Genomic DNA, 12,121 nt, shown 5'->3' with positions numbered 1-12,121 from the left:
AAGTGGTGGCATGAATGCCACATATTAGCCCTTTCTCTGGTGACTAAATTACCCACCACAGTGAGCGGGAGAGGTGAGCGCCACTTCCTGACTTCTAAGGGCATTGGCAGCTGAGCCACAGAGCCAAGATGATGATCAACAGATTCCTTCCCCTTCACCTCCCTATCCAGCTCTCACTTACCTAATGTCCACAATTAGGTCAGGTCCAGAATCCAAAAGTAGAACATAAACCCTTTACCCAGTGATTTCCTAGGAAATGTGGACTAGAGCAAGAAGGATGGTTGAAAAAGAGGCATGCCCCTGGCCGCCACCCTCTCACAGCCAAAGATATTCTTCTCCTAGGACCCTGGAAGGGCAAGAGTGAGGAATGGGAACAGACCCAGACAGCAGCATGAACCAAGCACTCCCCAGGAATTCAGCCCAGAGAAGAGTCAGTCAGAAACCTGGCAAGGCTTTAGATTCAGGCAGCCACGGGTTCAAGTGTCAGGTCAGCCACTTTCCTTGTGTTTATAATTAAGAAACATACCACCTCTGTCCCTAAATTAGGTGGACAAGAAACATAGATTTGTATGTTTTTTTTTTAATTTCAACTTCATTTCTATTTTGCTGATAAGAAATAATAATTCTAGTCTTTTCTGTGGGGGTTTCAGGAGGATTTCAGTGGTGTGGCAGAGCTGGCTCATATGGTTCACAGGAGCAGATTGCATGCTCCCTTCCCAGTTCTGCAGAGAGCTCACGTTGGTATCCTGAAATCTGCCACGGTGGGAGCTGCGCTACCAATCAGCAATATTCAGTTTTGGTTTTTGGAGACCCAGATCACTAGTGCACCACAGATCCCCTTCTCTTCCCAGGGCCTTCATCAAGGTTGGGAGGTGAGAAGAGGTGGAGGGTACATTTGGTAATGGAAAAGCATCCTTCCGTTTTCAGCCAGGGCTTCACACAGATCAGCCCCAAGATGATGCTTGCTCTTGTCTGCAAAGCATCTGTGCAATGCTTCTCTCATTCCCTTTCTGTGCCACCTTTGAACACAGACCCTCTGCCCGGCTGTCATTGTTCCCTCCCTGGACACGCACTGGAAAGCACTTCCCTCGCAGCTCTGATGACAAAAGAGAGCTCTCTGCTCTCCTCTCTCATCCCTAGCCGCTCCTCCTCATCCTGAGTGTGAATAAAATCCTTTTTTTAAGTGTGAATAAAATCCTTCCCTCCTCACCTTCCTCAAATGCTATTATTAATGTTTTTATACTTTTGGAAACAAAACACCAGGAAATTCTGTCTCACATCTACCTTGAGCTCAGGAGCACAGGGCAACTCTCTGTTTCAATGGGAGAAAGAGGAGGAGGGAAATACTAGAAAGGAAAAATAGGTTAATATAGCAAAAATTTCAGTCCATAAATACATTGCATAATTCTGACCTTTTGAGTTGTTTTTTTTTCCCCACTAGCTAATTGCATTCTCACACTTCTCTGTTGAGGTTGGAAGGGCAAATAATGTCAATAAATGATCTGTACAGTGCCTAGCACATAGTAGGTCCTCAATAAATGGTGGCTTCTTTCACCGTCATTGAGGCTCTGCACGAAGACAAGATTCAGTGGGGATAGAAAGTGAGAAATATGTGCCTCATCCTTCTTTCCCTTGCATGGTGGCAGGGACTGTGATCCATTGGTGATCCATTGGGTTGGTCATGTGACCCCTCCTTTGGGCTTTGAGAAGCAGATACTGGTACATTAATAATGGGTTAAAAAAAAACCCCACATACTCAGTTAACATGAAATGTCCTCTTAGGTGAAGCAGAAAGACTGATGGACGATTCTAGAAGTGGATAAAACAAGGAATGCTCCCTTGGAGCATGGCATCTTGGCAAGCCACCATCTTCTTGGATGGTTTCCCCTCAGTCCCTTTCCAAGCCTTCCTCTTGCCTGTTATTCCAAATCTACAAGTTTCATTATGGTCAGTTTCATCCATAATCATAATTGCCATGCACCTCTCCACACCATCCATTGATGACTCCAATTCCATTCTTCTCTGCCCTGAACACCAGATTGTATTTGCAGCTCTCTTTTGAGCATTTCCAACAGATTCCACAGATACCCCCACACTCAGTACATTCCATCTTGAAGTCTTCATCTTCCTCCCTCTCCTGACAGTGACCATCGTCTGCCATCTCCATCCTAGTGAAGATTACTTCCGCCTCTAGTCATCCCAGGCACCTCCTTCATGCTCATTTCTTACATCAGTTGATTCTAAGTTCCTATGGTTCTGCTCTTTAATCATGCCTGCGTCTGTAGCCCTTCTGTCCAGGCGCATTAGAGCAGCCCTTGTTTCTCACAGGGACACCAAATTCTCCTACAAATTCCTTTCTCTTCCCTCCTGTCTTGGCCCCTCCAATCCAGCCATCACTGCCTAAAACAAATCTGAATGTATGAAAGCTCCCTATTAAGCGACTTCCTACTACCCATGCACTGAAGTTAGAACTTGACATGACACTCATGGCTTTCCAGGATCCAGCAATAATGCCCTGAACTTCAGCCTCTTCTATTTACTCTTCTCACACTGCCTATTGCCTGCTCCAGACACACTGAACTATTGATGCTTTCTAGTTCCTTCTGCCTATGGCACCATTTCTCCTTTTGCTCCAGTAAGCCATACTTATTTTTACAACTCCACCTCCAGGACCTCCTCTGTGAAGCCCTCCTGGATTCTGCACCTCTCTGATGAGATTTGATAATTCCCCACTTGAGTCTACTTCTGCCGCTTTTTTGGGGTTTACCTTTACCTTCCCACAGTACAATTCTTTCTTTTATACATCTGTCTTCCCCTCTACTCCAGGCTCATTGAGGAAAGGGAACATGTCTTAATCAAGTTTTTTTTTTTCTATATAATAAAAGCCCTCTGATAAGGGAGGTGCAAATAGAATTATGCTGTTGTAAGGTGATTTCATTTGTAAATTAGGAAGGCAGAAGTTTGAAGTGTCAGGGATGAAGTGTGATTATGAAACATGAGGTAGTAAAATCCATTCTAAACAGTTTTGGATAAGATTGGGATGTATACTATTAGCCCTAGAAACCATTTAAAATATTTTTTAATGTATAGCTAAGAAACAAATACAGGAGGCCAGGTGCAGTGACTGATGCCTGTAATCCCAGCACTTTGGGAAGCTGAGGCGGGTGGATCACCTGAGGTCAGGAGTTCGAGACCAGCCTGGCTAATATGGTGAAACCCTGTCTGTACTAAAAATACAAAAATTAGCTGGGCGTGGTAGCGGACTCCTGTAATCCCAGCTACTCAGGAGGCTGAGACAGGAGAATTGCTTGAAACTGGGAGGTGGAGGTTACAGTGAGCCAAGATCACACCATTGCACTCCAGCCTGGGCAACAAGAGTGAGACACCATCTCCAAAAAAGAGAGAAACAAATAGAGAAAATAGGCTTGGTGCAGTGCCTTAAGCCTGTAATCCCAGCACTTCGGGAGGCTGAGGAGGGCGGTCCATTTGTGGTCGGGAGTTCAAGACTAGCCTGGTCAACATGGTGAAACCCCATCTCTACAAAAAATACAAAAAAAAATTTAGCAGGGTGTGGTGGGACACGCCTGTAGTCCCAGCTACTGCTACTGGGGAGGCTGAGGCATGAGAAATCCTTAATCCTGGGAGGTGGAGGTTGCAATAAGCTGAAATCATGGCACTGCACACAAAGCGAGACTCCATCTCAAAAAAAAAGAAAAAGAAAGAAGCAAATAGAGGAAATAAAATGGAATATCAAAAAATATTTGGTGGTTGGGCGCAGTGGCTCACGCCTGTAATCCCAGCACTTTGGGAAGCCGAGGCAGGTGGATCACTTGAGGTCAGGTGTTTGAGACCAGCCTGGCCAATGTGGTAAAACCTCGTCTCTACTAAAAACACAAAAATTTTCTGAGTGTAGTAGCATATGCCTGTAGTCCCAGCTACTTGGGAGGCTGAGGCAGGAGAATTACTTGAACCCGGAAGGCAGAGGTTGCAGTGAGTCGAGACTGCACCACTGCACTCCTGCCTGGGTGACAGAGTGAGACTCTATCTCAAAAAAAAAAAAAAAAAAAAATTGGTTAACCCAAAAGAAGGCAGACAAGGAGCAACAAAGAAGAAAAAAACTGAATAAACAAATGGAAAACAAGTAGCAAATAATATAGGGTTGGTGCAAAAGTAACTGCAGTTTTTGCTGCAATTACTTTTGTACCATTTAATAGATTTAAACACAGCCATATCAAAAATTACTTTCAATGTAAAAGCCACAAATTGAAAGGCAGAGATTGAGGCCCAGCATGGTGGCTCACACCTGTAATCCCAGCACTTTGGGAGGCCAAGATGGGAGAATCACTTGAGCCCAGGAGTTTGAGACCAGCCTGGGCAACACGGTGAAACCCCTTCTCCAAAAAATGCAAAAAAAATTAGCCAGACATGCTGGTGCGTGCCTGTAGTCCAAGTGGATAAAAAGTAGAACTCAAATATATGTTATCTATAAGACATAAAGGTTCATTATGAAGACACACATAGACTGAAAATGCTTATAGCTTTATTTATAATAGCCCCAAACTGAAAACAACCCAAATATACATTCAACAGATGAAGAAATCGTGGTATATCAACAAAATAGAATTTTACTCAGCAGTCAAAAGGGACAAACTGTAGTACACATATCAGCATGCATAAATCTCATAAAAACATTAGGCAGAACAAAAGACTTCAGATCCAAAAGAGTACACACTGCATGATTCCATTGATATAAAGTTCTGGAACAAGCAAAGCTCATCTACAGTTAACGAAAACAGTGGTTGACTGAAAGAGGAATTGACTCCATATAGATATGAGGAAACTTTCTAGGGTGATAGAAAAGTTTACTTTCTTGATTGTGATGGTGATTATACAAATGTGTTCATCTGACAAAACTCATTGAGCTGTAGACTTAAAATGTGTGTGATTTAAGGTATGTAAATTCATACCCCCCAAAAATTGTTTTTTTTTAAAAAAGAGGATGAAAATGTGCAATGGTTAAGCCACTGTGGAAAGCAATTTGGCAGTTCTTCAAAAAGTTAAGAATAGAATTATCATATGACCCAGCAATCCCACTCCCAGGTATATTCACAAAAGAATTGAAAACAGGTACTGAAACAAACACATAGGCACGCATGCTCATGGCCACAGCATTCACAATATCCAAGACGTGGAAACAACCCAAATGTCCATCAGCAGATACATGAATCACAAATCATGGCATATACATTAAAGGAAATCAAAATAGTGCACCCAAAACCAAAAATCTGACATATTTTGAGATAGCTGTTCAGAGGGCTTGCAAACAGAAGTAGGCCTGCAAAGCTGCCTTTTGTGGAAGAGACTTGGCATCTGTAGAGAAAATCTGCACAGATGCAGCCAGGCTTTTTCTGAGGCCTTCCTTTGTCTAATCTAGGAAAGATTAACTGAGAGTCTGACACCTTTAAAAGTCTGGAAGAGCCGGGCGCGTTGGCTCACGCCTGTAATCCCAGCACTTTGGGAGGCCAAGGTGGGTGGATCACCTGAGGTTGGGAGTTCGAGACCAGCCTGACCAACATGGAGAAACCCCGTCTCTACTAAAAATACAAAACTAGCCAGGCATGGTGGTGTATGCCTGTAATCCCAGCTACTCGGGAGGCTGAGGCAGGAGAATCGCTGGAACCCGGGATGCGGAGGTTGCGGTGAGCTGGGATTGTGCCACAGCCTGGGCAACAAGAGCGAAACTCCACTGAAAAAAAATAAAAATAAAAAAAAAAATAAAAGTCTGGAAGACACATTTGCCATCTATTCTTTCTGAGGGCTGCTACCTGTGAAGTTTCATTTACATTACAAGACCACGTATGCTAGCCATGCCTCCCCTTCTCCCCCTCCCATAATCTGTTTTGCCATAATCCAAGCCCTTATTCTTTCTGCACCCTCAAGATGTTATATAAGCTTCTGAACCCTATTGAGGGGTTGGGGTAATTACTCTGTGGTTTTCTCCCATGTGCACATTAATAAATCTGTGTGCCTTTTCTCTTATTAATTTGCCTTTTGTCAGTTGATTTTTCAGCAAAATTTCACAGGGCAAAGGAGGAGTTTTCCCTTGGCCCTTACAACATAGAATGAAAGAAATATCATTTGGCAATAAAAAGGAACGAACTACTGATACATACTACAGCATGGGTGAGCACTGAAATTTAAAACATTATGTTAAGTGAAAGAAGCCAGACACAAAAAATCACATATCATAGGATCCTATTTACATGAAATATCCAGAATATTTAAATCCATAGAGAAGGCACAGGCCAAGGACTGAGGGAGGGGTAATAGGTTTCCTTCTGGGGTGATAAAAATGGGGACTAGACAGAGGTGGTGCTTGCGCCACACTGTGAATATACTAAATGCCCCTGAATCGTTCATTTTTCAATGGTTACTTTTATGCTATTTGAATTTCACATCAATAAAAAGAGATTTCTTTCTACTTCCAACCAAGAAAGAGTAATGGAAACCAGATTTACCTCCATGCCTGAAACAACCAAAAAGAATGGACAAAATATATGAAACAGTAGTTTCCAGGACACTTGGTAACAGGCAACAAAGGACAGTGATCCCTGCATGATAAGGAACAAATGACGGGAAGCCTATGACCGCCCCAGCTTACGGACTTGAAAGAGTTTCCAGGCCACAGCACATGGAGGAGTAATTCAAGCAGAATCCAGCAGACCCCTGAATCAAGGAGACACAGCTAAGAGTCTGGAAAGACCCAAACAGAAGAGGAATATAATAACCATAGGAATATAAAATATCTTATTAAACAAAAAAACAAGATGTAACTCAGAATGTCTGGCATCCAATTAAAAATTACCAGGTAAAATAAAGAAGCTAAAAAATGTGATCCAAAATGAGGAGAAAAATTACCAGTTTAAACCAACCCAGAACTAATGCAGATGTCAGAATTAGCAGAGATAGACATTGTAACAGTTATTATAACTATATTTTATGTGTTCAAAGAGTTAAGCAGAGACAAGGAAGATAATACCAGAGGGCTGGGAGAAGACACGCAAACTGAACTTCTACAGATGCAGACTACGATGTCTGAGGTGAAAAATAGTGTGGGCTGCGTGCAGTGGCTCATGCCTATAATCCTAGCACTTTGGGAGGCTGAGGCTGGTGGATCACTTGAGGTCAGGAGTTTGAGACCAGCCTGGCCAACATGGTGAAACCCTGTCTCTACTAAAAATAACAAAAATCAGCCAGGCCTGGTGGCACGTGCCTGTACTCCCAGCTGCTCAGGAGGCTGAGGTGGAAGGATAGCTTGAACCTGGAAGATGGAGGCTGCAGTGAGCTGAGATCACGCCATTGCACTACACTCTGGGTGACAGAGCAAGACTCCGTCTCAAGAAAAACAAAAAGGAAAAAAAAAATACTGTGGATGGGATTAATAGCAGATGAGACATGCAGAAGAAAATAGTAAATTCAAATAGATAGCAATAAAAACTACCCAAAATGAAACAAAGAAAAGAGAATTTTAAAAATGCAAACAGCATCAGTGAGCCATGAGATGACTTCAAGCAGTCCCCAAAGGAGAGGAAAGAAAGGAAAAAATAATTGAAGAGAATTATTGGCGGCTGGGTGCGGTGGCTCAAGCCTATAATCCCAGCACTTTGGGAGGCCAAGGTGGGCGGTTCACGAGGTCAGGACATCAAGACCACTCTGGCTAACATGGTGAAACCCTGTCTCTATTAAAAATACAGAAAATTAGCCGGGCGTGGTGGCGGGTGTCTGTAGTCTCAGCTACTTGGGAGGCTGAGGCAGGAGAATGGCGTGAACCCAGGAGGTGGAGCTTGCAGTGTGAGCCGAGATTGCGCCACTGCAGTCCAGCCTGGGTGACAGAGCGAGACTCCGTCTCAAAAAAAAAAAAAAAAAATTATTGGCTAAAATTTTACAAAATTTGATGAAAAGTATAAATCCACAAATCCAAGGAGCTCAACAAACTCCAAGCAGAAGGAATTTGGAAGTATATTATAATCAAAATGCTCCCAACCAGTGTTAAAGAGAAAATCTTAAAAAGCATTCAGAGGGAAAAAAAACCCCACATTATGTACAGAGAAACAGAGGTGGGACAGCAATAAATGTCTCGTTAGAAACAATCCAAAAAAGTAAGACAGTGGAGCAGTATCTTTAAAATACTGAAATAAAAAAACTATTAATCTAAAATTCTCTACTTGGTAAAAAATGTCTTTCAAAAACAAAAGCAAAATAAAGACTATTAGGCAGACAAAAGCTGAAAGACTTAATTAGAACAGACACACATTACATGAAAGGTTTTTTTAAAAGTTCAGGTTTCCCTGCCAATGGGGCATGAGGATCCGGTGTTCCATTCTAGCGGGAAAATGTGGACTTGGCTGAAGAGCAGGCCCATATAATGTTTGAGAAGACCATGAAATACATCAGGGAGAATCTGCTGGCGCTTGACAGGCCCGACGGCACCTACACTATGTGAGTGAGAAGATTCTGAAGTTGGCTGCCAGTATCTCCAGGGACAAGCTGGTGTTGCTGGGAACCTGCTTCGGAAAATTCACTAAGACCCACAGGTTTCAGTTGCACATCACAACTCTGGATTACCTTGTACCCTATGCCAAGTATAAAGTGCATATAAAGCCTAGAGCTTCTTCCTGGAGCAGATTGGTCCTTCCCGTATGGGAACCATCTGTTGAAATATGGTCTGGGTTGAATCACCAAAAAGACTTCTCAGTACCAGGCAGTGGTGGTGTGCTCCATGGCAGACATTCCTTGGGTTTTGGGGTGGCAGGAAAATCTACACAAGACTGCAGAAAAGTGGACCTCCTGGTGACTGTGGTATTTCATCATGCAGACACTGGGAAATATGTGAGACATGAAATGACGTTGACTTAAAACGAAGTCAAGGCCTCACAGCTGTGTGGAAGGGCCAAGCTTTGTTCCCTGTATTTGTGCAGACTCCACTATCATGTTGAACTTTGTCAACACTGCGACCTCTTCAGGGACTCCTCTGTTTACTATTCTCTCTACCACTGACAGATGCAGGCTGGATTCTTACTGTACAGAAATGCCTTTAAAATGGAGTTTCAGATCTTTGTGTTTGCACTAAATAGAATGTTTTGTTTTGTATTTGAATCAGGTGGCTTCTTGTTCTGAATAACAGGTTCAAAATCATTGGAACTGAGGACAAGAATATCTGTGATAACACTTTGTTTTCCAAACTCGTAAGAGCACAATGGATTTTCTCTGTTGTTTATTCACATGATGAAAGATAGATATTGTCGTATCAGAATAGTAGGCCACTCCTGGGATTTTGCAAATGAAATTTGGCTAAAATAACAAGAGAAATTTATTCAGCTATTTTTCTATACAGTAAATTCTGTATGGTGAGGAAGAAAAACTTGGGTTCAAACCCCAGTTCTGCTGCTGACCAGCTATATGGCCTTGGATGAGTCATTCAACTTTAATAAGCATCATTTTCTTCTTCTGTTTGAAAAAACCACAAAACTTTTAAAAGCTTTAATCCTTTACCTGAGAATGGTTTTTAGAATTAGAAATCAGGCCGGGCATGGTGGCTCATGCCTGTAATCCCATCACTTTGGGAGGCCAAGGTGGGTGGATCACCTGAGGTCAGGAGTTCAAGATCAGCCTGGCCAACGTGGTGAAACCTTGTCTCTACTAAAAATACAAAACATTAGCCTGGCATGGTGGCACATGCCTGTAATCCCAGCTACTCAGGAGTCTAAGCCAGGAGAATCGCTTGAACTCGGGAGGTGGAGGCTGCAGTGAGCCGAGATCGTGCCATTGCACTCCAGCCTGGGCAACAAGAATGAAACTCCATCTCAAAAAATAAAAATAAAATTAGAAATCATAATTGTAAAGCATCTAGCACAGTGCCTGGGAAATGTTACATATTGAATAAATGGTAAGAGTTATTTTTCTAGTACATATATTATGTATTTCTATTACGAGGTGTGGGGTCTTATGAGTGTCATTTGATTACATTATCTTGTTTTTTTGTTTTTGTTTTTGTTTTTTGTTTTTTGTTTTTTTTTAATGAGAAAGAGTCTCATTCTGTTGCCCAGGCTGGAGTGCAATGGCGCCATCTTGGCTCACTGTAACCTCCACCTCCTGGGTTCAAGTGATTATCCTGCCTCTGCCTCCCGAGTAGCTGGGATTACAGGCGTGCACCACCATGCCCAGCTAATTTTTTTGTATTTTTAGTAGAGACGGGGTTTCACCATATTGGCCAGACTGGTCTCAAACTCCTGACCTTGTGATCCACCCGCCTTGGCTTCCCAAAGTGCTGGGATTACAGGTGTGAGCCACCAGGCACAGCCTACATTATCTTGTTTTTTACGAGCTGTTTCCTCGCTCTTTTTCTTGGATAGAATGATCCCAGGCTGAAATGTTTTTTTAATCACTTTGATTTCATAAAACATAATTTATTCACAGGAAAAAGAAGTTCAGGCAGAAGGTAAGTGATACCAGATAGAACTATGTATCTACACAAAGGAACAAAGAACACCAAAAATGTTAGCTATATAAGATTTGTTCTTAATATGCAAATATCTTTAAAAATAAGTAATAGTTTTGGGGTTTGTTTTTTTTTAACCCTTATTCTATCTTTATTTTTATTAATAAGAATGAAGAACATAAACAGAAAACATGTAAAAATAGAAGTAATTATACAATGTAAAAGATTCCCTCTTCAAAAAAGACAAAGAGCACAAGTTTTTAAAATTATCAGTTTACACCCTCAAAATATGGAACAATTTCTTTAACACAACCATACTCAATATCATTGGCACTTAAGTGAAAAGTAAACAATTCACACAAAGCTGGTGAAAATGTAAACTGGCACAGCTTTGCTGTAAGAAAAAAATCAAGTGAATATTAAAAGCTTTGGAAAATAACCTTTCATACATCCAACAATATTTATTTGTTAGGCCCCGTATGAGGTTTTAAATATATGTTAACAAGACTGACCTTGTCCCGGTTCATGATCCAGTGGTGGAATGATGAAAGACAAAATTTTTGAAATAATAGCTAATTACAAAAGATGTTATGGAAGGAAGAGTCTACTTAAGAAAAGGGTAGTTGGGCAAAGCCTGAGAGGTATCCTGTATACTACAGATTGTACTAAATGCTATACATATATTGACAATAGACAGGTTTAATTAAAAAATAATAACAACATATCAAGAGGTTTATAACATGTTTAAATGTGTATACTTATACCAAATAAAATGTTGATATATATATATGTATATATATATATATATATATATATAGCAACAGGAGCATAAAGGCCTAAAGGTAAAAATATGAATTCAAGGTATATTGTTATAAGGTTATTATACTACATAGGAAGTGATATAATATCACGTGAAGATAAACTGTATAAATTCAAACTAACAAAACCAAGAGTTACAACAAGCCAACTATTGAAATGAAATGGAATAATAAAAGTTAATTCAAAAGGTGTTCAAAAAGAGGAAAAGGGGAACAAAAAACAGATAATATAAAATGAAATAAGTAGCAAAATGGTGGATTTAAATCTATCCATATCAATAATCACATTATATGTAAATGGTCTAAATATCCCTATTAAAAGGCAGAGACTGCCAGACTGGGTAAAAAAGCAAAATGCAATGATATGCTGCCTAGAAGAAACCAACCTTAAAGGTAAAGAACAAATAAGGTTCAAAGTATAAGCATGGAAAAAATATACCATGCTAACACTAATCAAAAGTAAGTGGAGTGGCTATATTAATTTCAGACAAAGTAGAAAAGTAAGTTTCAGAGAAAAAAATTACCAGAGATAAAGAGGGTTATTTCATAATGATAAAAGGGTCAAAGCATCAAAAAGGCATAATTAATTTTGTTTATGCACCTATTAATATAGCTTTGTAATACATGAAGCAAAAACTGATAGAATTGAAAAGGAGAAGTAAAATCACAATTATTGTTGGAGATTTCAACACACTTTTTAAAAACAATCACTAGAACAAGTCAGAAAATCAGTAAGGATATAGATGAATCAAATAACACTGTCAACCAACTTGACATAATTCATATTTATAGATCATTCATTCCA

The 12,121-nt window shown here is 40.7% G+C and overlaps 1 pseudogene; it reads left to right on the top strand.

The window, feature by feature from the left end:
• Positions 1–367: 367 nt before the first annotated feature.
• Positions 368–8,916, top strand: LOC101154121 (60S ribosome subunit biogenesis protein NIP7 homolog; annotated as a pseudogene).
• Positions 8,917–12,121: the final 3,205 nt, after the last annotated feature.

This window comes from Gorilla gorilla, chromosome 8, assembly GCF_029281585.2.
Source record: "Gorilla gorilla gorilla isolate KB3781 chromosome 8, NHGRI_mGorGor1-v2.1_pri, whole genome shotgun sequence".
Lineage (NCBI taxonomy): Eukaryota > Metazoa > Chordata > Mammalia > Primates > Hominidae > Gorilla > Gorilla gorilla.
This window is presented reverse-complemented; position numbering and strand designations above follow the sequence as displayed.